Source organism: Rhipicephalus sanguineus, chromosome 9, assembly GCF_013339695.2.
Source record: "Rhipicephalus sanguineus isolate Rsan-2018 chromosome 9, BIME_Rsan_1.4, whole genome shotgun sequence".
NCBI lineage: Eukaryota > Metazoa > Arthropoda > Arachnida > Ixodida > Ixodidae > Rhipicephalus > Rhipicephalus sanguineus.
Window position 1 is genome coordinate 85,139,031 of NC_051184.2, and position 24,603 is coordinate 85,163,633.

General features: G+C 46.2%; 1 long non-coding RNA gene across 1 annotated transcript in view; it reads right to left on the bottom strand.

Annotated features, from left to right (window-relative positions):
- Positions 1 to 11,807: 11,807 nt before the first annotated feature.
- LOC119405974 (uncharacterized) overlaps positions 11,808 to 24,603 on the bottom strand; it is a 29,542-nt gene continuing 16,746 nt past the window's right edge. The window contains exon 3 of the long non-coding RNA XR_005186487.1: positions 11,808 to 11,916. This is a non-coding gene — a long non-coding RNA (uncharacterized LOC119405974). The remainder of the gene's footprint in view (positions 11,917 to 24,603) is intronic.

Here is a 24,603-nt window from a genome sequence, read left to right on the forward strand (position 1 = left end):
CATGCATATCATGATTTTCATGTTACAACCTGTCATTTATGTTCGCAATACAGTCACGTCACGCCACGCAAGTTTAGGTACCATGCTAGCGAAGAGATCGGCAGTGCACCATCGGCATGACATATCAATTATGCCGTACATGAAATACATTTCATGATTTTCATGTTACGACCTGACGTTTATGTTCGCCATACAAGAATGCCACCCCATGCCATTTTCGATACATAACCATTTAGCGAAAAGCCCATGACTGCGCATGAGCATGGCACGTACATTTTGCCGTACATGGCATGAATTTGATGAGCTAACTGATATTACCTGTAATGTATGGTCGTCATACAGTCATGAGACGCCGCAATAATGCTGGTATACATCAAGCTAGTGCAATGGCTGCGAGCGCACCATGAGAGTTGCATGCTAGTCATGCCGTACTTCACACACACTTTATGATTTTCTTGTTGCAACTGGATGTTTATGTTCGCCATACAGGCTTGTCTCGTCTTGCCAATTTTGGTATATATATCCATTTACTGAAACGGCCTCGAGTTCCTCATGACTATGTCATGCAAAGCATGGTGTACATGATATGCATAACATGATTTGCATGTTAAAGCCTTTCATTTCTGAGAGTGATGCACTGTTGTCACGCTACAATTTTTGTTATATATTATGCTAATGACACAGTCGCGAGAGAGCCAAGACCCCGGCATGTTAATCACGCCGCGCATTAAAAGAGTGTCATAATTTTTATGTTAAGACCTGTAGTGTATGATCGTCATACAGTCATGTCACGGCATACTAATATTCGTATACATCAAGTTAGCCAAACGGCCGCGAGCGCACCATGAGCGTGGCATGTAAATCACGCCGTACATGACATGCACTTTATTTTGAGTTAAGACATGGGGTATAAGTTTATTATACAGCCATACCACGCCATAGTAGTTTTGGTATGTATCCATTCACTAAAACGCCCGCGATTACCTCGAAAGTGTCATGTAAATAATGTCATACATGACAATGCATGTCACGATTTTCAGTTGGTCCCAACCTCTCAGTTGGGACCTTGAGCGTATCTATCTATCTATCTATCTATCTATCTATCTATCTATCTATCTATCTATCTATCTATCTATCTATCTATCTATCTATCTATCTATCTATCTATCTATCTATCTAGTGCGACTTGTACGACTTGTGCTCTCCTGACCGTTTCGTTGATCGGATATATAACAAAAGCGGTATCTCATAACATGACTGTACGAAGAACGTAAATCACGGGGTCATAACATGAAAATAGTGGCGTACATGTCATGAATGGCATTATTTACATGTAGTGGTCGTCATGCTCTTGCGGCCATTTCATTAAATTGATCTATACCAAGATTTGTATGGCGTGACAAGAGTGCATGGCCAACATAAAGTCACAGCTCCTAACGTGAAAATCATGCCACGCATGTCATGTACAGCATGATTAACATGACATGGTCTTGGGGCACTCATGGTCGTTTTATTAAGTGGATACGTACCGAAAATAGTATGACGAGACATTGCTGTATGAAGAGCATTACTGAGAGGTGGTCGCATGAAAATCATGATAGGCATGTCTTGTGCGGCATGACACACATGCCACGGTCACAGTGCGCGCGCAGCCTTTTGGCCAGCTTGATATACACTAAATTTGGTATTGCGTGAAGTGACTGTAGGGCGAACATTGAATGACAGGTTGTAACATGAAAATCATGACATGCATTTTATGTAAAGCGTGATTTACATACCACGCTCATGGCGTACTCGCGGCCGTTTCGGTAGCATAATATACACTAAATTTGGTATTGCGTGAAGTGACTGCTGGGCTAACATTGAATGACAGGTTGAAACATGAAAATCATGACATGCATTTTATGTAAAGCGTGATTTACATGTCAAGCTCTTGGTGTGCTCGCGGCCAGTTCGGTAGCTTAATATATACGAAAATTGGCATTGCATGACGTGACTAAACGACGAACATAAGCGAGAGGAGGTAACATGACAATCATTTCATGCATTTCATTTACAGCGTGATTTACATGCCAAGCTCATCGTGCGCTCGCGGCCCTTTTGCTCGCTCGACAGCATCGGAATTATGCTTTTTTTAAAATGGGCATTGCCACGTGCCCTTATTCTTTTACGTTTGATGTGATCGTGTTCACAAAAGAGAAATAGACAACCACCTGTTTGTAGCAGGAAGCGACAACGAAATTCATACGGATTTCTCAGAAATAGAGCGTCTTATTCGCCACAAATTGCGTCCTGGTGTGGAGTTCGAACACGGAACCAAGTTCTTTCCGCGTCGGTCGCTCTACCATTTGAGCTAACCAGAAAGCTAGCTATTGGCAGCGTGAGGGTGAATTCATCGACAACTCGAAGCAACTGGACCCTTATTGCAAATCAGTTCTGCAGAATCCCGCAAAGTGGCGGAAGGGTTAAGATACGGAAAATAGACAACCACCCGTTTGTAGCACAACGACAGAAGGAAATCAATACGTATTTCAAAGAAATATACCCTCTTAGTCACCGAAACATTCGACCTGGTCTTTCGCGACCTATAATTTTGCACCCACAAAAACTGTTACCAGCACTTATCGCAGGTCACACCGAAATGTTCTGTCATTATTACGCGCTGGTTAGGAATAGCTAAGTTTATTCTAAATATTGCTTGGGTACCAGCAATAACGCTGGGATGTTCCATAACACATGTTATGGCACAACAGCTAACAGCTCGAAAACATAGCGAGCAGCACCCGCCCTCGTACTCTGAGACGGATTAACGGGCTGTCGGCAAGTAGGTCCCGTATAACTGCAAAACGGTGTTTTCGTGGTATAAAAACAGCGCAACCTTGTGTCAGAAATGTAGTCAAATTATGAGATTACTTTATAAAGCCTGCAATTGGAATAAATTACGTGTTTTTTAATAGCGGAGCTCTTTTAGGTCGAGGTTAATCCGTGGAGAGCGTCGTCCGCAGTTTCGTAGCGGAAATGTACCACAGAAGCAGCACAAGCTGCACTACTCCCCACTAGTCCACTAAAAAGAAGTCCGCGGAAAAAGTCTATGTGCCACGGGGAGATAAGAAAGAAAGAAAGGTCAGAAAGAAATAGAGAAAGAAAAGATGCAAAAGAAGACTTCGTAGAACACATTTGTTTGGGAGAGTAGGAGGAAAACATGTGTAAATTCATTGATACTGCCGCGGATTTGTCTATCAATGTGATGCCACCAGCTCTGCCGTTTAACCAGCCTTCGGGACGTTAAGTGAGTGAAACTGCTCGAAATTTTAGTCGGCACCGTTTGATGTGTGCAGATAGGCTTCTTGCGAGAGAACTGCGAATGACTAGCTCTCATTATTATAGTGTAATCATCGGTCGACTGGTACGTAATTGGTCTGGCCCAACGCTTGCAACGCGCAAAGTTATTTTCTTTTTTTACCGCGTCATTGCAGTTTTTAATGTTTTGTATAATCCGCAGCTATTGTGTATGCACGCACGGCATACCTAAAAAGACAGATCTCTTAATTATGTGACACATGTACAATGAGTCGGTACCACCAAAAAAGGTTGCGAATTTTAGTGTATTTATAGGCATGCTAATGAAATTGCATACTTTCAGCTTTAGAGCGTTCTGTGCCACATGCATCGTTTAATACCATCAATTTATGCCATGAATACGCTGTTTAGCCGTACAGCCTAACAAATTTAAGGATAGCTCATTCGTGCTGCAGAAACGTATACCATGTCTAGGAAGCTTGGCGCAAAAGCGGTTAGAGAAAATGAGGGCACAACTCGGTTAATGACTTCGAGACATCCAAGGCACTCGTTCATAACTACAAAAGCCAACCAACAGCGCCGGGGGCGTAGAGAGAAATTTTTTTCGGGCGGGTTCAACCATACTTCATGTATGTTTGTGCGTGCGTTTGTATGTGTGCGTGTATATATACGCAAGTAAAATTGAAAGATTTCGGGGGGGGGGTTGAACCTCCCCCCCCGGCTACGCCCCTGAACACCGCGTACAAAAGAAAATACTGGTAGTGCCGCGCACAGACATTCAAGTCTAAGCAGCAATACATAGACAGCGTGAATAATACCAAAATAATCAAATGTCATTTACGCATGGCTGTTGTAACGATTTTCCCCGAGTCCTTATACAACTCGAAAATTGAAAGCAGGACAAAAAAAAACGCCAGGCCTGCGCTGAAATCGCAGCACAGTCACAGCGAAAGCTGGAAGAGCGGCGTTTCTAGAGCACATTGTAATGCAGTAACGCAGTAAATGCACTTTGCCCGGTTGTGCCGCAGCATAAAATCATTTCCCTGTTGATTATTTCGATTCATAGGCACCTTCGTGTAAGTAGTGTGCCCGCATTCGTGTTTGGCTTCTTCTAATTTCGCAATCACCGTTATCTAACGTACTACAAACCACAGACTGGAGGAGCCACTTGGCTACTTGGTTTTCCTGACGTCCGCTTGTAAGTGCCTACATTTGCTTCAATGCCTTCCACTGCATAAGGAGTCGATAGCGGAGACCAAAAGTGGCAAATACCCAAAAATAAGGTCTGCAGCCTGTTTTATTTCTTTAAGAGACTTGAACAACGCTTTGTTCAAATGCTTAAGGCAAGCGGGCGAGACTCTGATGTTCGGCCCCGAACACATAGCGCCATCTGTCGCAGGAAAGCGCGCAACGCTAGCGAATCGTTGACCGAACTTGAGGACTAGTTTACACACGTCTCTTTTTTGGGGCAATGGCCGGGGTCACGGCGCATGCAGCTAATATATTGACTCTAGAGGAAAAGCTCCCGATATGGCCCATGCAACGAAACCTATAACCGCATGGGTGCCGCCATGATGGAACAAAACGAACGTTGCCAGATCCTGAGATGCTCGCGATATTTTACGGTAGTAATCACTTTTAATCTACCAACCCAAGCCAGCTACGCCATGTTGGCTCTATGTCAGGGAACATCTGCTGTGTTTTGATGCGTGAAGCCGTGTGTTAGTGTAGCGTTGTCTGTGCAGCTTACGCGATTGATGTCAGCTAAAATTTCTACCTTCTTGTGCATGCTTTTAGTAGGCACGCCCTACTAACAATGCATAACGAATAGTTTCTCCGTTCCTTGGCACAACGGCCACTTCACGGATTCACAGCTCGAAGCCAAGAGCGTAGGCCGTGGTCACATGGTGCTTCGACTTGCAATGAAGAGACACCTGTAGCCACATTCTTATTCAACCCGTTGCTGCCATATGTACTTCAAGGCAGAGAGCCATCTAGCAGAAAAATGTCGATTGCAGCATGCAGCGGCGAATATTAGTGAGGCGTCACCCGACAGCTTCAATCAAAACTAAAGTTACACGGCACATGAACTTTTATCGCCGTTAAAAAGAAGAAAAAGGTCACACTTTCACGGCAAGGGAGAATCAATGAAGGCGATAGCAACAAATTGTTGTGTTATACGAAGTGAGGCTGGCAGCTACCTGTTTTGCATCCGATCTCGCGTAACTACAAAACGCTGGTGTAAGAAAATACTTCCACTCAAGGGAGACATGCGCTTCGCATAGTCGCTTCGCGTTGAAAGCGCAGCACGAAGAAGGGTATAGGCCTAGTGCACTGCAGTTTCGACTGAACAAGGGGCGCCTCCCGCGGAGTGGCGCGCTACTAATCAGTCGCGGCTGAGAGCGGGTGCATACGGGCGGAACCATACCAGCTCGAAAGGACGAATCTAATTCGCGGTCGAAAAGGAGTGTATCTATGTATTGTTGCGTGTACGGCTGTCGCAACAGCTACAGAAACACTGTTGGTAAGCTGCCAAAATACAATTAAATGGATTTATATGGAAGGCTCACGAGAACGAGCGACGACAGCGTCGGATAAGGGCGGTGCGACGTGCGAGATAAACAGACGCTCTTAATTTTTGTAATGCTTTCCTTGATATTACTGCGCACATTTGCTCGTTGTGGTCAAATTCTACCTTCTTTTAGCCACGACGGAGGTCTTCGGCAGCTTGTGAAGCACCAAAACCGCATATGCAGTGCCCACTTCTTGGGCAATGATGAGAGAAGCTCGAAAGCCCTGAACTCTGCCTGTGTGTTCCGACACGTTTTCCTGCGTGCAATGGGAATGGCGACAGCGTGACCCTGCGACGAAGCGTTAAATATCTTCTAGAAGGGACACGGCGGTGGCCAGAGCGAGGCGCATGATAGGTCTGTGCAGGATGTGTGTTCGCACTTGTTGACAAACATAGACAATGCGGCGGCAAGCTTACACCATCCTCGGCGTCCAGCCTCGCGTGTTTACCTTGCTCCCATAATGTGCAATTGGTTCTATAGACAGCTGGGAAAATGTACAGAAATCATCGAAAAGCCCGAAGGAACAAGCCAGCGTGAAAAAAAGCGAGAGGACCGAACGAACATTTTTTCTCTTTCTTAGCCCGAACACCAACTAACACACGGAGACTGTAGCGAGAACGCCTGCTGAATAGCGAGAAAGGATGCAAAAGTCAAGTGAAGTTCTTCGCGTAATAATGAGGTAAAAAAAGCACCAGCCGAGCGTGCCGAGCATTGGCGATGATGTTAGATGGAGGCGCATCTTCTTCTTTTAATTTAATGTAAATAATACAAGACCTCGATAAAACTTTGATAACCTGAAGGCGGACGTCCTAGTCGACGCTCTTCATCTGAGCAGCACACTTGCAACTTACTTGGAGGGCCCCTTTGCAGACACAGTTTCCGCCCTGACTCCGTAAACATGATTACCGGCGTAAAGATCACTGTCGGGAAGAAGATTGCTTTTTATGATATCTTTCTACGCATTCAGTTCCGCGGAATCCACACAATCATGGGCGCTGCTCGTTCGGCAATGCCATTGCTCTGCTCACACACAGTGGCGTTCGCACAATGTCACGATGGGATCGCGCACGCGGCCGCTACTCGCGGCGCTGACTGTCTTAGCGCCGCAGTGCCACCATACCAGCTATCGAGGCCTATGCGAGCCGCCCGCTGTGAGGGCTGTCGAGATAGGGCGCGCGCCAGCGATCGCGACCGCGCGAGTGGCTTCTCGCGCGACAACGCCCCCCCCCCCCCAACCCACACCTCGCGTCTTTTCATGGTCGTTAAAGACGGCGGGGCGTTTCCTGCCTGCTTTGACGGCAGGCCTCCCGAGCCGGGTGATGTTATCGCATGCACCCTCCGAGCGACGGAAATAGGTCGGCTCGTTTGATCTCTGCTTCGGCCGCGTCCGTCGCCCCCGGTCGCGCGCTTTTACCCGCGGTAGAACATACGATGCGTGGGGGGATCTCACCAATTTGGACTTCATACGGGAGGAACATGACGGCGACGGCGGCGGCAACGGCACCGGCGATGGCAAAAACCCGTGGAGATTGTCCATGCAAATGCTATCGCAATAAAACAAAAAGCTTCAGTTGCGCCTAGCTGGTACATAACTTTAAGTGCTTGTCTCATATCTTCTTTGCCTTCTCTCCTGGTTAGCACTGAACTTTTCGGCTTGAACGAAAAAAGGCTGTCACATGAAGCCGAGTTGTTTGTATGTGGCGACAGAAAACGCACACGACGGGACACTAGGACAACTCGGATATACAGGACGCGCAAACCAGCGCAATCTGCTGTGAGCACACACTCGCGCGCCCGCGCACTCTCGAGTGTTGATGATGATATAGCGACGCCAACTAGTAAATTACCCGAGAAACGCTCCTTTCCGCACAGAGTAAATTGCATAAATAGCCGTTCTATTCTTTCGTAAATGCATTCAAAATGAGCACAAAACTGTATCCGCACGTTTTGGTTGTGCAAATGCGTCTTTGGGATTGATTTGGCGAGTATTGTGAGTGTTGTATAGCGCTAATTTTGGCCCATCTCTAAAGAAATATGATGTGAACAATGGCAACGTTCCAAGATGTCAGCGTTCCTGTGGTTAGTGGTCTGGCAGCCCAGCTTTTCCTCCAGAGTCAGTATATCACGGCGTAACTCAGCTCACGCGTGCGCACGCCCGAGAAACCACGTGGGTCGGCGGAAAACGTTTCTCCATTCGCGACAGCCACAAGAGGGAGCTGTGTATGAAGCCTGCGCAAATAACGAAGTCGCTGCTTTGAAGCAGCAACAAAGCGCGTCGCTCCATTCTCGCACCTTTTTTTTAATGTGTAGCGCCATAATTGACTCAAATTAGCTGGCATTTCGAGCAGTTGCGCTATCGGGAAGAAATAATGTATTTGAATCATGCATAGTCATAATCAAAGTTCTAATTAGTCATATAACGCGTTTTGTTAACGCACAGCTTGCGCAAAAGCTATGCGAAAACGCCAGGCCTGCGCGGAAAGAGCCGTAAAGTCACAGCGAAAGCTGGAAGGGCGGCATTTCTAGAGCCCGTTATAAACTCTCTTGAGCCTAGTAATACAAGTACACTAGCAACGTACCCGCTATGCCACAAGTCATTATTGTTGTGAAGTTGGGAAGCATCCACCACGATAATATTCGTCATTCTGTGGAGAAGGGAGGCACCATCTGTAAGGCATCACGTGCACTTTGTTGATGCCACGGTTGATGACGATGAAGAATTATGGCTGAGCCCTTCCTAATGGGTTGGAAGCTTTAAACGACCACTATACTCCATCTCACAATTACCTTGCAGCACTGCCGAAGCTACGAGAAGTACACAGACAGTTCTCTTGCACAGCATATATATACACCTGGGGTTCTTTAATAATATTATCTGGGGTTTAACGTCCCAAAACCACGATATGATTATGAGAGACGCCGTAGTGGAGGGCTCCGGAAATTTTGACCACCTGGGGTTCTTTAACGTGCACCTAAATCTAAGTACACGGGCCTCAAACATTTTCGCCTCCATCGAAAATGCAGACGCCGCGGCCGGGATTCGATCCCGCGACCTGCGGGTCAGCAGTCGAGTGCCATAACCACTAGACCACCGTGGCGGGGCCACACCTGGGGTTCTTTACCTAAATCTAAGTACATGGAACTCAAGCATTTTCGCCTCCATCGAAAATGCAGCCGCCGCGGCCGGGATTCCATTCCGTGACCTTCGGCTCAGCAGTCGAGCGCCATAACCACTAGACCACCATGGCGGGGCACAAGCAGCAAGGTTAATGGTCCTTAATGTGTTTGGTGCTGTGAAAAAAGAAGTTTGTGAAAGCGCATGTATGAACGCTGTCATATAAATACCTGCGTTACTCATAAACGCCAGGGAACGCTCCGCCTACAAATGAGTTTATGAACATCGAAGAAACGGCGATGTGGCGTCCCCGAAGAGGTTGCGTGGCGGCACAGGACGCGAACGGAGAAAGAAACTCGACAATTTTGACTTGAGCGTGCTGCGACAAGTAGTGCATGATCAATTCGAGAGGAGCGAAATCCCCACGGTGCGAAAGCTTTCCTATCACATCAACCATGATTAAACTCTGCCTTTACTTTCACCCTCAACAATGCATCGCATGCTGAAAATATATGTTTTCGGTTTAAGAAACGGTCCCGCAGCACCCTCTTTATTGAGGAAGCCCACATAGCTCAGTGCCGACGCTAGTGCACACGACAGATAAGGTGTGGGTCGACGAGAGTGTGAAAACTGGGGAACTAGCAAAAAAGGCAGGACTTCCAGTTGGGCTGAACAACCCAAGCGGCAAGGGGCCCCGATTGATTGTCACGCACTGCGCAAACAAGAATGGCTTTGTGCAAGGTACCGGAGGAATATTTCAACGAAAAAGAGCACAGGAGACTATCACGAAGAGATGGACGCCCCCACTATGAAAAATGATTCGAAACACCTCCACTGCCACTCCGTCCTTCGAACAGCGTGATTGTCCTCGACAACGCGCCATATCACTCCGTGAGGCAAGAAAAGGTCCCCCGCATGAGTTACCTCAAAAGGGAAAAGTAGGCGTGGCTTTCAGAAAAGGGGGTTCCATGGAGTGACGTTATGGTAAAGTCAGAGCTGATGAAGCTTAGACTGTGAAAGTAGATGACAAGTCATATCGTATTAACTGTATTGCTGCTGTACCGGACACCTCGTTTTTAAGGCTACCGCCGTATCACTGCCAGCTCACTCCCCTAGAGCTGGTGTGGAGCGATATGACGCGCTTTGTGGCTTCTGCGAACAGGGCATTTAAAATGGAAAAGCTGAAGAAACATGTTGCCGAGGCCATACCACAAGTAAGGACGCATAAGTGGAAGAACTATGTTAAACATATGGTTCAGGAAGAAGAGAAGATGAAGGAAATGGACCACCTCATTGACGATGTAGTAAACAAACAAGCAGTCTTAGTCAATGTATGGGAGAACACGACGTCTGACGAGGAGGACGGCATGGACGATGAACACTTTGACTGGCAGTGACTTCTAAAAGTTAAAAAAACTTTCCCGTAACATTTTCTTTACCAGTTACGCACTAAACATTGCAGCACGATTTTACGTTTAAATCATGTTTTGTTTACTCACTTATTGCTCAACTGAGGACACGCACAGTACGTTACACATTAAGGCACCCACAAACTGTAACGGGAACTGAATATTGAGCTGTCGGCTCGTCAATATCAAGCTCCTCTCGGCAGTACCATAACTGAGCCGTAGTGACTTTATTTGGAAGATATAATGATACACGCTGCACGAATGCTGTAATATACGTAACATTAAAATAGCCACACTGAATGTAGATGGGGGCGGGGCCGGGGGAGTTATTAGCCTTATTTATTTATTTACATTTTGAGGCGTGAAAACAACCTATGTCAACTGCGGAGAGCAAGTACCGAAAAGGCAGGCGAGCCGACGCTAAAAAGACGCCCAGCAGACGACGAGCAGACGACGCCACGCGGATGAACGCATCTTGAGGGGCTTTCGCGTTACCCATTGGCTTAGAAGCATTGCAGCTTCCACAGTGCTGCAAGATACTTCTGAGATGGAGTATGGTTACGTAATTGGCATTGTGTGACGCCCGGTCGTTATTTAACTCTTCTACCACGCTTTATAACATACCTTAAGAGTTACCGTGAGAATGAAAGACAGATAGGGGAATAACTTTATTGAGCCCATGAGAAAATGGATGGGAGCCTTATGGGCTTCGGTGACAACCAATAGTACACCGCTAGTACACCGTGAGCACACTGCAACTTCAGCACATTCTTGCATGACAATTGCGCACAGCTGTTCACTTGCTAAGCTACTCCACAAAGACTTATAGTAAACCTGTAGCCACACTTCAAGCTGCAACACCTGCAACACTTTTTCAGCATGGCCTGAAAACGCTGCCGATCGGTAGTCGAGGCTCCGGGGATCAGGTGAACCAAACGTTATATAGCAGCACGCGACCTCGAATTGACAATTAACCCTCAAAATCAGCTAGACATTGTTCCCCGTTTTCTGGACAAATGATGCCATAAAACCAAATGATCGTGTCATAAACTGCAAGTTCATGGCCATTGGCTTATTTGAGCATCATAAGCTGCATAGTTGCCGCGACAATCGCAGGATGTGATGGGCAGTTTCGAGCATAGTAAAGGCGTATTTTATAATTAGGCATCAAATAAAGTTATTTAAAAAAAAGCACTTTTTTCAAAATACCAAGCCATCCAATACGTTCCACGGCTCTCTTAGCGTGGTATATCTCATGAAAATAAGTGCGACTTAGTAGAAATTCAATATGTGAGCACTATGAAGAATCCTGTATAATCACGCATTAATAACCCAAGCGTCGCCGCGGGGCGTTTCGTAGATTGCGAAGTGAAGTCAGTCGATGAAGGCGTACATGAGCCAGTTTTGCTTACCTCGCTTCTGTGTATTGTCCTGGATATCCAACGCAGGTTTTGCACTTGGTTTACCGTATGCTTGGGCAGATACGTTGACCAGGACCGCATGTTTAGTACTTCTTTGCCTTCAATGAGAACCGTTATGTATTAGGTGATACAATAAAAATAAATAAGAATAATCATTTTGCTACGTTGTTTCACTGAAGCATGTCAGACGAAAGCAGAACGGTACGTTTCAAACGCCCTTGAAAAGCACCCTTGAATTGATAACATTTTTATTCTTGCTCTGTAACAAAATGAAAAATATATAACAATGCGTGAGCAGGTTAGCAAACATAGAAGTTGCTTGTCGACCAATTCTATGTGGTTCGTGATATCATGCCCCACAGAGGTGCCCTGCGAAGTGCTATCTGGATCTTCGCGTGGCGCATTTACCAGTGTCCACAAGTGAAAGCACAGATTGGTGCCTGGCAAAGAAAACCTTTTGTTTGAGGGCTGCTTTTCAGCGTCCGCGCGTGGGTTTCGCGTCCCCCGCTGTAACTGAGGAATCGATTCGTCCAGCAGAGGGTGAGAGAGCAAACGCACTGCGCAGCGGATCATTAATGACAAAGATCAGAAAAAGAGTGAGAGCAAAAATCAGAGGAACGTAAGCGGAGGAACTTACAACGAAATGAAGTAGTAAATCTCTCTTAACTTCGTAAAGTAAACTGTGGCCATCTCCTCCTCTCCACTAGTTCCTCCTCGGTTCTCCTGCGTTTCGCGCTCCCCTCCTCGAACGTGACACCACGTAATGTGGTCCAGCTTAGCACACTACGGCTGAAAGCATGAATAATAATAATATCTGGGGTTTAACGTCCCAAAACCACGATATGATTATGAGAGACGCCGTAGTGGAGGGCTCCGGAAATTTTGACCACCTGGGGTTCTTTAACGTGCACCTAAATCTAAGTACACGGGCCTCAAACATTTTCGCCTCCATCGAAAATGCAGCCGCCGCGGAAAGCATGAATGCGCGCAAACCAATCCCGTGCGCTTTAATAGGGCCCTAAACCACCAATGTGGCGTGGCTATAGGAGCAATTTGGAATGCGTTTTACGCCTCACAAAAATATGCAGCCGCAAGAATTATGCAAAAAGATGTGGTAGCAGTTAAGACTGTGTGAACCTGAAAGAATAAACCAGTCAAGACGATGACGGACAAAGAAGAGAAGTGCCACACACAACGACTAGACCATCAACTATGATTTATTAGCAAACAGCACCATCCAGGAAAACTAGGGGCGCATGCGCTCTTCATACAAAAGCAATGGCTCGTTTATCTTTTGGCATGAAAAATCCCACAAATTACATTATTTTTTAAGTGTGCTTCGCTTATGTCCTGTACTTGTACGAGGTTGTAAAGTACATGTGTACAACATATACAGTGTAATTTAGCGATCAACAACAAGCTTTTAGGAAATGAGGACATGTATCGAGAAACCAAAGTGCGTATTAAGTGAAACACGAAAACGTGTAGTGTTTCTTATGTTCTCTCTAATGACGAATTAGTAAATACTCAACGTTTATAGCTGTATTTACGGCAAATGGGGAGAGATTTCGCGCTACAGTGATTTTAAGCGCACGTTTTTAAGTGGCTCGGGAACTTGGTTATTTCACACGCCTGGTCTCTACGTGGTAAATGGGTCCTGCTACACTTTTCCAAGCAACCATGGAATGAATTCAATAAATGAACTTATATACCCACGAATCGACCAACGAAAAAATTTTAAGAATCCGTTCAGTACGAGCGGATTTGCAAAGATTTGTCAGACACTGCAATTGCTTTCTCTCTTCTCTCGTCCGGACAAAGCGCTGGAAGCTAAGCAGGGAGGGGTGGCGCGGAGGAAGAAGGTACGTGACACGCGCCTCATGACCTTGAGCAGTTTCAAAGACGACAGTCTTTCTTGGGGAACTTAAACGCAGAAATTTTGGTCTGTCTTACTGTTTGTCTGTCCGTCACCCGATTCAGCCACCCGGCCAACGTTTAGCCACTTGTGGAACGCCCAGCCATCTTGAATTGGTACCGCCGTTCATACTTGTGAACATTGTTGATCAAAAAATGCCCCCACCTCCCCGAAGGGAATAGTGCGGAAATGCGAATGCATTTCTTGCGCCGAGAGAGGGTACCGTTTCCGTCAGACATTTGCCTTCACCGACTTCTGCCATCGCCTTGAGAAGCGCCCAGCCAGCGAACGGTCGAGAGTGAGGCGCGAGCGGAGAGGAGGAGGAGAGGAGACGTCATAAGCATCATTTTTGTCGAGAAAAGAGGAAGCGCTCTTTAGCTGATTTTGAGAATTTATAGTAAATCCCAGGCCACGTGTGGCGCTCTAATGTTTGGCTCGCGTGTTCTCGGGAGCCTCGACTCCCAATAGGCAGCGTTTTCTGACCACGCTGAAAAAATTTGCAGTGGCTTAGCTCGGCTATGCCAGGATACACGTATCGTTAGCAAAGGTTCAGCTGAATATTCCAAGCTTTCCAGGTTGTCTAGGATTATTAGCCTTCTTCTGTTCATTCTTCGTACGCTGAACCGCTAATTGCCAGGCAACTACTTCGGGATCCGATGTGATAAGCTTCTCGGCTCTTCTGCGCCGTCGAGCAGCATTTGCACTCTCCTTCTCCATGGCGTTACCCTCCTGCAAACGCCAGTTAGAGGCACTATCAAGCGGCCCCAGCGCCGTGTCAGACGGCGACTGCAAAGCGAAGGCGAATAGCTGCGCACGGCACTGTGCGTATGGCTACGGCGGCACTCCTCTCGAATGCGGCGCAGACGAGCAACGGCGAGCCGCGCGCGGCGGTGGCGGAGTCTGCGCGCGTGCCGCCGCCAGCGTGTCTGCCGCGCCTACGACGCAAATCCTCCCGAACCCGCAGACCAGCAGCAGCGAGCCGCGCGCCACTGTCGGAGAGCGCGTGAGATGCCAGCTCCGGTGACCCAGCTGTGTGACAACACTGATCCTCGCGCATGCGCAGCACGGCTCATGACCATCCACGCGAAATCGGCTCCGGCTAGGCAAGTGTAGCTAACGCTACAAAAGTGTTGCAGTGGCCCTTTAGCCCCATCAGGCTCGTTGTCCCTCTAACAGGACCAGAAAGAGGTTGAGTCCGAGGTTCTGAATGAAAGCTCAGTTTCAGAGGCGATATACCCAGTGTTCATGTCGGAGGGGAAGTACTGCGGGACCATCGGCACATAACATATAGCATTTTTAAATGCGAAGCATTTCTTAGCGAACCTCAGGCACTTTGGCCGTATCTATCTATCTATCTATCTATCTATCTATCTATCTATCTATCTATCTATCTATCTATCTATCTATCTATCTATCTATCTATCTATCTAGCCGCCTACGTCTGGGTGCTCTCCTAGTCGTCTCCATAACTTTTAATATACCAAAATTGGCCTAGCAGGGAATCGGTGTATGACGAACACGATTCACTGGGCTTGACATGAATAACGCAAAATACCTGTCGCGTACGTCATGAAACCCTTTCTCTCAGTCACGTGTGGCCCATACCCGTAAACCAGAGTTAATGTCATGCGGGTATGTGCCACAGGTGATACAGAGTCTCAACCAACACAGTAACCGCGAACACACACATTGACACGCAAGGAAAGTGATAATAATAGAGAGTTTGAGAATTGGGGCCCCAAGGAACTTGGGGACCCAAGAAGCTTGCGAGCCGCCAGTGCGCATGCACAGAACCTAAGCCACTCTTGGGCTGTTGTGTTCGCGTTGACCCGAGACGCAAAAATCGAAAACTAGCGTGGGGCCCCAAGGCGTCTTGGGTCACCAGCGAGAAGACACAGACGCAGCACGCGCCACTCCGCAATATGGCCCGTGTCTCGCATGATCTTAAATTTCGTCACGCGTGGTGCTCCGTGCGCTTGACCCAACGAAACCTGCGTTGGCCCAATTCTCAAACTCTGCTGATCATCCGAACGCAAGAGCAGGCTGCCCAACGCAGCTTGGGGGCCCAGCGTCTTGGGTCCCCAATTCTCAAACTCTCTAATATTAACTGTTAGGGTTTATGTGCGAAAACCACGATATCATATGAGAGACACCGCAGCGAATGGCTGCGGAAATTTTGACCATTGGGTATTTTTAACGTGTACCGAGACCGCACAGAACTCGGGCATCTAGCATTTTGCCTCTATACCTGGCGACAACTTTCTGTGGCAGCACAGCTAAAGCTGCGTGGGCGGAGCTTCTGCACATGTGTTACTACGCCAAGTAGTCCGTTCGCGGGCGATTTCGGTTTTGGTTTCGCGAGCGCATAAAACATGTGCGTTTCCACACGAGTATTTATGGCTCATGAAGTTATTTGGGAATTTATGCAGATAGTTTATTCACAGATGTAGTCGAAATCTACCACATGACTTGATATACTTAAGCATGCAGTACAAATACCTGGAATCGTTGCTGAGCTCTTCTGCAAATCAAATAATATAACGCTAATGTGCTAGCGGTTCAAGTCCACGTGCAAAGCGAGCACCATTTAGTATTGTTTACATTTCTTTTTTTGGGAAAGCGATAGAACATTTTGCATTGCGAAGGAACGCATGAATCAGCTTTATTAAAGCGGTCGGTTTTACTTTTCAAAGAAAAAAGAAAGCCACAGCCCAGCAGTAACTGCGCAATCGGAAATCTTACGCAAAGGTAACAAGCCATTTTCTGAATTTCGGTGCACACAGGGTCGACATCGTCGTTTTCCTACATTTGGAGACGCTGTAACTTTCTGGAGACGCTCACGTCATTTTCTCAGGGGACGCGAAGGCATCGAAAGGCTTCAGATATCTTGGCCACGACCAGTCAGGAGCGGGCGTCTCACGTGTGTGATTATACAAACGGGTGAAACGCGTTCCTTAATCCCGTGGTCAAGAATGTTTTTTTTTTGCAAATTGCAAATCACGCTGTCAGTTGCATAATAGACATGAACGCGTCTGTTACCGAGGCAAAGCTGTGCATGGGTGATTTTGTCACCGTAAATCGCTCTCATTCAAAACGCCAAAACACCTCCCGCCGTAGAAGCCGATGGGCACGGTGTTAGACGCAATCTTCGGTGCGACTGTATAGTGCGACTTCGGTGCGACTTCGGTGCGATAGTAGGCAACCGAAATACCGACCATGTCTGCAACGCATTTTATGAAGTGGGCCACTTATTTTACGTACTGTTTCCAATCGCAGTTTTGCTTTCAAGCGGCTCTTCTTGCTGAAGACTTGAAGGTCACCGTCGTCACTGTCAAGGAAGCTATCGCGATGAGAGACCCACTTGCGATGGTGGTATCACTTGCACACTTCTTTCTCGGTGATAGTATGGGCAAATCAACAAAATAATTCACAACGCACCACTGTCTTCGTTTCTTTCTGGTCGATGAACACAGATCACCTAACGAACACGCGCTTATGCTCACTTGCAAGCTTCGATGTGCACATGTTGCAGCCGAGCGACGCCATCGTTGTTTAGTGGGGACGGAAAACGTGAAACGGGACACCAGAAAACCTGAAAACTCGAAAGAGCGAAAATCGCTGATCCTTTACGGGATTATCATTCTTACTTTCAACGCAAGCAATCTTGAACGTAATACCTATTTCTTTTCTTTTTATGTTTTCTTTTATGCTACGTATTCTACAAAAGCTAGCGTTCGCGGACTACATACAGAAGCGGAGTAAAAAAGTGCGTGGTTCGGTTGCGTAGCCTTCGCTGTGCTGCCAGAGAAAGTTGTCACCAGGTATAGAGAACTGCGACCGCCGCGGGCGGGATCGAACCCGAGACCTTCGGGTCAGCAGCCGAGCACCTTAACCGCTACCCCACCGCGGCGAAAGCAAAGTGAGGAAACTGAAGACAGAACACCCCTGGAAGACGCTCAAGTACCATCAACTCGTCCACATGGTCCGCAACGTGGACCGCGGGAATTACGCAAAAACTGGCGTCAATGCTTCCTACAATAAATCTGCTCAGATACCCAGGCCTCTCATCATTACCGGTGTTTTGAACATTGATTTATCAAGACCCAAAAATGCTTGGTCCTTATATTGCGTGAAAGATGGATTGGATGTGGAGAGGGCATCAAAAGACCTGACTGGCGTGTCCATGACAGGAGGCATCATAGATCATTTCATCGTAGGAGGCATCCAGGATTTCCACCAGCTGTACTATACCTCGCACTTAACTACACTTAGACCCCTCGTAACCGCGATCATGAACGGATCCGATTAACAAGTCCGGTCCAGCTGCTGGTGCTCACTGATCACGGTGATGATGACCTTGTTCGAGAACTGTCAAGAAGCCCTTCTACACATACACACGGGTTCGTGAAACGTGCGTTTGTTCTCCGTTATAACGAACAAGTATAAGCATTACAGCGGTAACTGTGACTGTAACGTATGTGCAGTGCGCCTGCGCGTGCCATTCGGCAGCGTATATATCTAGGGAAACCTTCCTGAATACGCCTGTCCTGTGCATCTGTGTTCGTTCTTTGTCCTGCACGGATTCGCACTATCCAGTATTGAAGAATATGAGCACTACGTATCAATTTACCACGTCTAGTGTTGGTAACACCCATGTGTCTGTTGCCATCGCTACGCAATTGTAAACAACTGGTTATATAATAGATATGCGACTCTTCAACATATGAGTGTGCGTATACCACTTCCATAATTCTCTAGCGCCATTCCGTAACGTTTCGCTCAGCGTGAAAAATTACGCCACAACCACAATCCCGCGCATGCTTCGCATAACATCGATTCCCACGGTACGTGGGATCTGCCAAAATTTTTTTTCTCGATTCGTTGGCAAATCAGCCTGATGAAAATCCGCGCGAGCAGGTGTCACACATGACATCGTTCTCAGGTCTGAGGAGGTTCAGGAAAGCTGACGACGTACAAAAATACGCATGCCAATGCATCTATGTGGGGATGAAAAATCGAACGCACGAGCATGCCCCTGCTAAGCGATACCAAGCGCGCAGACCAAACGACTCATTTTTTAGACTTGTCATGGTGATAGCCTGCTCGCATATTGTGGTGTCCTGGCCACGCACCCTGGAATTAAGAAGTAGATCCTACGCAACGCATATGGGGAGTGCTGCGCTAAATTCAATTATATCGCTTAAAAACGTAACATTGGCCGATGCGAAATCTCAAGTTTCATCGGGAGCTTACGCGAACACTAGCGATATTGCTGGAAGGTTCGTTGACAGCTGTGTAAAATACAACGCGCTCTGCAGGTTACCGACTGTCGAGGATTGCGACTGCCACTATGACTGTACAGAATCCTATGGATGTACGTTGGGTTAGTTTTCAGGGCACAGGTTCGCCCATTGGAGGGTTTCGTATCCAGCAGCGTGACTGTCGTCTTCTTCATGGTCACTAATAGGATAAAATATGCATATCTAATTTATTTATGAAGAGCAGACCATGTTCATAAGAAGGAGATCCAGTGAAGAATACCGGTGACCTCTTGCGAATACGGTAGGCATTCCCCGACCAGTACAGGCATTTTACCGCTGTCCCTAAAGCGTAAAGTGTACAACCGTTACATTCGACCAACCCCAACATACGAAGCAGAAACCTGGAGTATGGAAAAGAAACTCGAGGAGATGGATCATGCGGTCTGCGGTGGAGTGAAACATGATATGCGTAACATGAAGAGGCCGCAATTGAGCAACGTGGGTCGCAGAAAAAAACAGGGATAGCTAACATCCTTGCTGACATGCACAGTGCACAATAGGTAGCCGATGGTGTGTATGGACGATGAAATGAATAATAAATGTGGAGAAGCGCTGTCGAGGCTGGTACGATACTATGTGGGGTGATGAAATTAACAATTCAAGAACAAACTCGAATCAACTAGCGCATAAGCACGCAACATGGGATCATTGCACGAGGCCTTTGTCCTACAATGGACGTAGACTAGTATGATGATGATGATCAGGATGATTATGAAGAAAACGATGGTGATGGTGGAGGTCTTGATTTACTCATTCTTGCTTTAAAGTTTGCGTAAGAGTTGGTTAGTTAAGAAATGGTTTTTAGCGCCTCTTAACGGAAGCAAATGCGCATGGAAGACAGGTTCACAAGCTAAGGTCAGTTACATTGTGAGGCGACGGAAAGGTGCGCTGCTTTCTCTCCGTGTTGTATTAAATGTGAAGCATTTCTTAGCGGACCTCAGGCACTTTGGCCGTATCTATCTATCTATCTATCTATCTATCTATCTATCTATCTATCTATCTATCTATCTATCTATCTATCTATCTATCTATCTATCTATCTATCTATCTATCTATCTATCTATCTATCTATCTATCTATCTATCTATCTAGCCGCTACGTCTCGGCACTCTCCTGGTCGTCTCTATAAGTGTAACACACCTAAATGGGCATAGCAGGTGATCAGTGTATGACGAACACGATACACTGGTCACGACATGAATAACGCAATACGCCTATCGCTTACGTCATCAAACCCTTTCCGTCAGTCACGTGTGGCGCATTGCCGCGTGTCACAGTTCATGTTATGCGGGTATGTGCCACGGGCAATTCACAGTCTCAATCAACACAGTAACCAGGAGCATACACATTGAAACGCAAGGCCAGTGAGGAAGCTGAAGGCAGAACTCCCCTGGAAGACGCTCGACTGCCATCCATTTCATTTCTTATGAGGCTGTGCGATGGCCTCATGCTGATCGAGTATGACGTCAGATTGATTGGGAGCCTCTTTGTGACACGCGAAGAAGTCGCCGCTAAGTGCCCTGACGGCACACGGCTATACTACAGCAATGCGGACGTCGACCACTATATCGCACGTTGCCACGTACGACGCTGCGCGCAACGTGTTGCGTCATCCCGCATGCGATACGATAACTGGGCATGAGAATGAGCAGGTACACAGGGATGCCCAGACCAAGGTGGCGATGATGAACGCAAGAGGCGTGGTTGGAATGGCGGCCTCAATTTGCCTGACCGTCGGTTAGCCGTTCATTATCACGGCCAAAATCGACGTAAGCGACGGCCTCGTTAATGAAAACATGGGCACCTCGTGGTACATCGAGCGTTGGGAACACGGCAACCAAGCGCGACTGTGGCTTGAACTTGCAACGTCCACGGCACGCATTGTCGTCCCAGCGAGGACGAAGCACATGACTTCTGCACATCCCCTAACAGCACTGAAATGGGTGCCCGTGGTAATGCGAAGCACCACAACCACGATATACACCAGAAAAATATATTGTATAGGACACAATATCCCCTTGCCCAAGCAAACACCATAATTATATATAAGTCACAAAGGGCCACATACGCCCTGGTAGTCTACAATTACGACAAGCGCCAACCACTGAAGATGGTCTACGTAGCCCTTTCCTGGGCTGGCTACCAGCCTCGACGGCCTATACCTCACCAACGCAAAAGGTGACTTCAGGTGGCGACATGTCGCCAGCTCTACCGACAGCCAGTCTGTCGACTACATGACCCGGCTAGAAAACAGGCCTCTAGATATTGTCTTGGACCGGGCTACTACCTTCATGAAATGCCACAGCCACAAAAATCACCTCAGGCTCGCCGCTCTCAACGTACAGTCTGTGCACGCACATGTGCAGGACCACGAAAAAGACGCTCTGCTGACAGGAACTCGCGGGTTAGCACTTTCGAAAACCTGGAGCGATGAGCGCAGTGTGTCGTTCACAGCGAGCGGCGTCATAGCAGGTGTGGATGCGTGGGCCCATATAAGAACAGAGTGATACGCAACTTCAACGTAGGCCGCATCCAACTTCGACGGCTACCATACACAGAACACACACAGACAAGCAGCAGAACGGCGAGGTCTGCGTTGCGCACATCTGTTATATAACAAAGACTTTCCGCTCGCCGCCATCTACACGAAAACGCTCAAATACCCCTTCCACACATGCACAGGGGTTCGTGAAACGTGCGTGTGTTCTCCATCATAATGGACAAGTATAAACAATACATATCATCGTACCGCGCCTTCTGTTATTAATACTCATGTTGCTGTTGGCATCGTTACGGAACTGTAAACAACTGGTTATATAACACACGTAAGACTCTTCAACATATGTGTTTGTATACCATTTAAACATATCTTTAGCGCCATTTCGTAACGTTTCGCTAAATGTAAAAAAAATTGACACATGCCATGCCTTGTGAATATCGGCCTTGTGCAAATCAGTCATCAGTAGTCGTATGCTGCATTTTTTATCTTTGAGCCAAGCGTTACGAGGTGGATCCAAGTGTTCGAAGTCATCGAAGAGGCCTCCTGATGCCTCTCCTGAGTATTTGGATAAGCCCGAAAAGCACTTCTCTCAATTCCACAGTCATAAAGTGTTCCTAATAGGGGACCTTAACTTGCCAGGCCTTAATTGGGAGCACTTTCAATAATTTCCCGAAAACCGTAATCATTTAAATTGTATGCTTAACATAATGTTAACTCATGATCTAATACAAATAGTTTGGGAACCAACACGAGTCCAAGGAACTTCGAAATCTCTGCTCGATTTGGTTTTTTGGCCCAGACTCTTATCAGAATGTACGGTTCAAGTTGTGGAAGAATTTTTGATCACTTTGTTGTCAGTGTTTGCTTGCGCGCTATTGCTGCTATCAAATCGAATAATTCTGTGAAGCGCTCTTTCAAAGACTACTCACGTACACACAATGCATCTATAATAGAAGATTTGGAAACGTGCCCAACTAATTTTACCGACACTGATGTCAACACACTTTGGTGCCGTTTCAAGGACATGTGTCATTACTGCATGGATATGTTTGTTCCGAGCAAACAAAAACTAGTTCGCAGGCAGACATCGTGCATGACGCGTGAGATCATCCACCTGAAGCAAAAAATAAAGAGATTAAAAAAAGCGCGCATGCCTATCGGTATTCTAAAGAAACTTAAAGAAAACCTTGCGTGTGCGGTACGCTCTTCGAAAGAACACTATTTCAGTACAGTGCTGCCAAACCTTATTTTAGAAGATCCCAAATTTTTGGGAATTATATAGGCGAAAAAAATATGCCAGTGTCTCACATTTCTATCAATGGTTCTATTGTTACTTATTCTGGTGACATTGCGTGTCATTTCAAGGAGTATTTTCAGAGCGTGTTATCTTATTCTGTTATTTGTCCACAGATTTACACAATATTCCTACCCTCTGATGTAAATTTTATTTCTTACCCTGGCGTAGTTTCTATCCTGCTAAATTTAAAAACGAAATCTTCATGTGGTCCTCACAACCTTCCTAACATGTTCCTGAAGCGATATGCTGAACCTATTCCAAAGTTTCTTCGTAATATTTATCGCAATTCTTTACTTCATGGCAAACTACCGGATGACTGGAGGGTAGCCAGAGTCGTGCACGTACACAAGAAAGGTAATCGGTCTGTATTAGAAAATTATCGTCCCATATCACTTACATCAACCTGTTGTAAACTAATCGATCATTATAGCCAATCAAAGAAATAAATTTTTATATAAACATTCAGTCCTCTCAGTTACCAACACGGGTTTAGGAAACGCTACTCAACAGTTACACAATTAGTTACACTTATACATTCACTCGCTTCATATTTTGATAAAAACGGCCAAATTTATGCAATATTTCTTGACTTTAGCAAAGCCTTTGATAGCGTTCGACATGACAAACTAATTCTAAAACTCAGACAGGTTGAACTTCCGGAAATTTTGATTTTCATGGTTTAGGAGCTATTTGACGAATCGATCCCAGTGTGTAGCAGCTAACGAGCGGCAGTCTGGCTATCTTCCTTGTTGGCTCCGGGGTCCCTCAAAGGAGTTTATTAGGACCATTGTTGTTTTTGCTGTATGTTAACGATGTAGTTACTGTCATTGAACCTAGCATTCAAATTACATTGTTTGCAGACGACTGCGTGTTGTTTCATGAAATCACTTCAGCTAACGGTCAGTACCATCTTAACTCTGCTCTTGATAACATTTTCGAATGGTGTAACACACAGGAGATGAAGCTTAATGTTAAAACCATCTATCTTCGTTTCTCTCGCCGAAAAGCTCCCATTTCCTTCACATACAGGCTAGGCTCATTACCACTACGTGAAGAAACACTATACATGTACTATACAATACTTTATCGTGGAATACACATATATAGATAATGTTTGTTCTTCTGCATACCGCAAATTATACTTCTTAAAAGATAAGCTCAAAAATTCGCCTCCAGCTGTAAAAGTACTTGCTTATAATACATTAATTAGGCCAAAACTTGAATATGCATGTGTTGCTTGGGATCCCTTTACTAAAAGCAACATTACCCGTCTCGAGAATGTACGAAGAAAAGCTGTAAGGTTTGTTTATTCAAAATTTTCTCCGTATGACTCACCCACTGAACTAATGCAGACTAAAAGCATTCCATGCCTTACACTTAGAAGGAAAACCGCACGTTTAGAATTTCTTTACCTTCTTCGGAATCGGAAATTAGCAATAAACCCTTCACCCTATCTTTCATCTTCAACATCAAGACATACTCGCCACCATCACCCTAATTCAATGACACCATATTTTACATGAACACATTTATTTAATTTTTTTTCTCTCGACCTGTAACTGATTGGAATAATTCTTTGTTGCCTTTTTTCACATTGTGATTATTTCAAACCGTATTAATTATGTTTATGTATGCTCTGTTTATTGTTCTTGCCCTCACCCTGCTTGGACCTGTATAATGTCCGCAGTATTGAATGGTGAAAGAAGAAAGAATATGATCACTTTATTGAAGGCACTACCACGTTCGACGAGT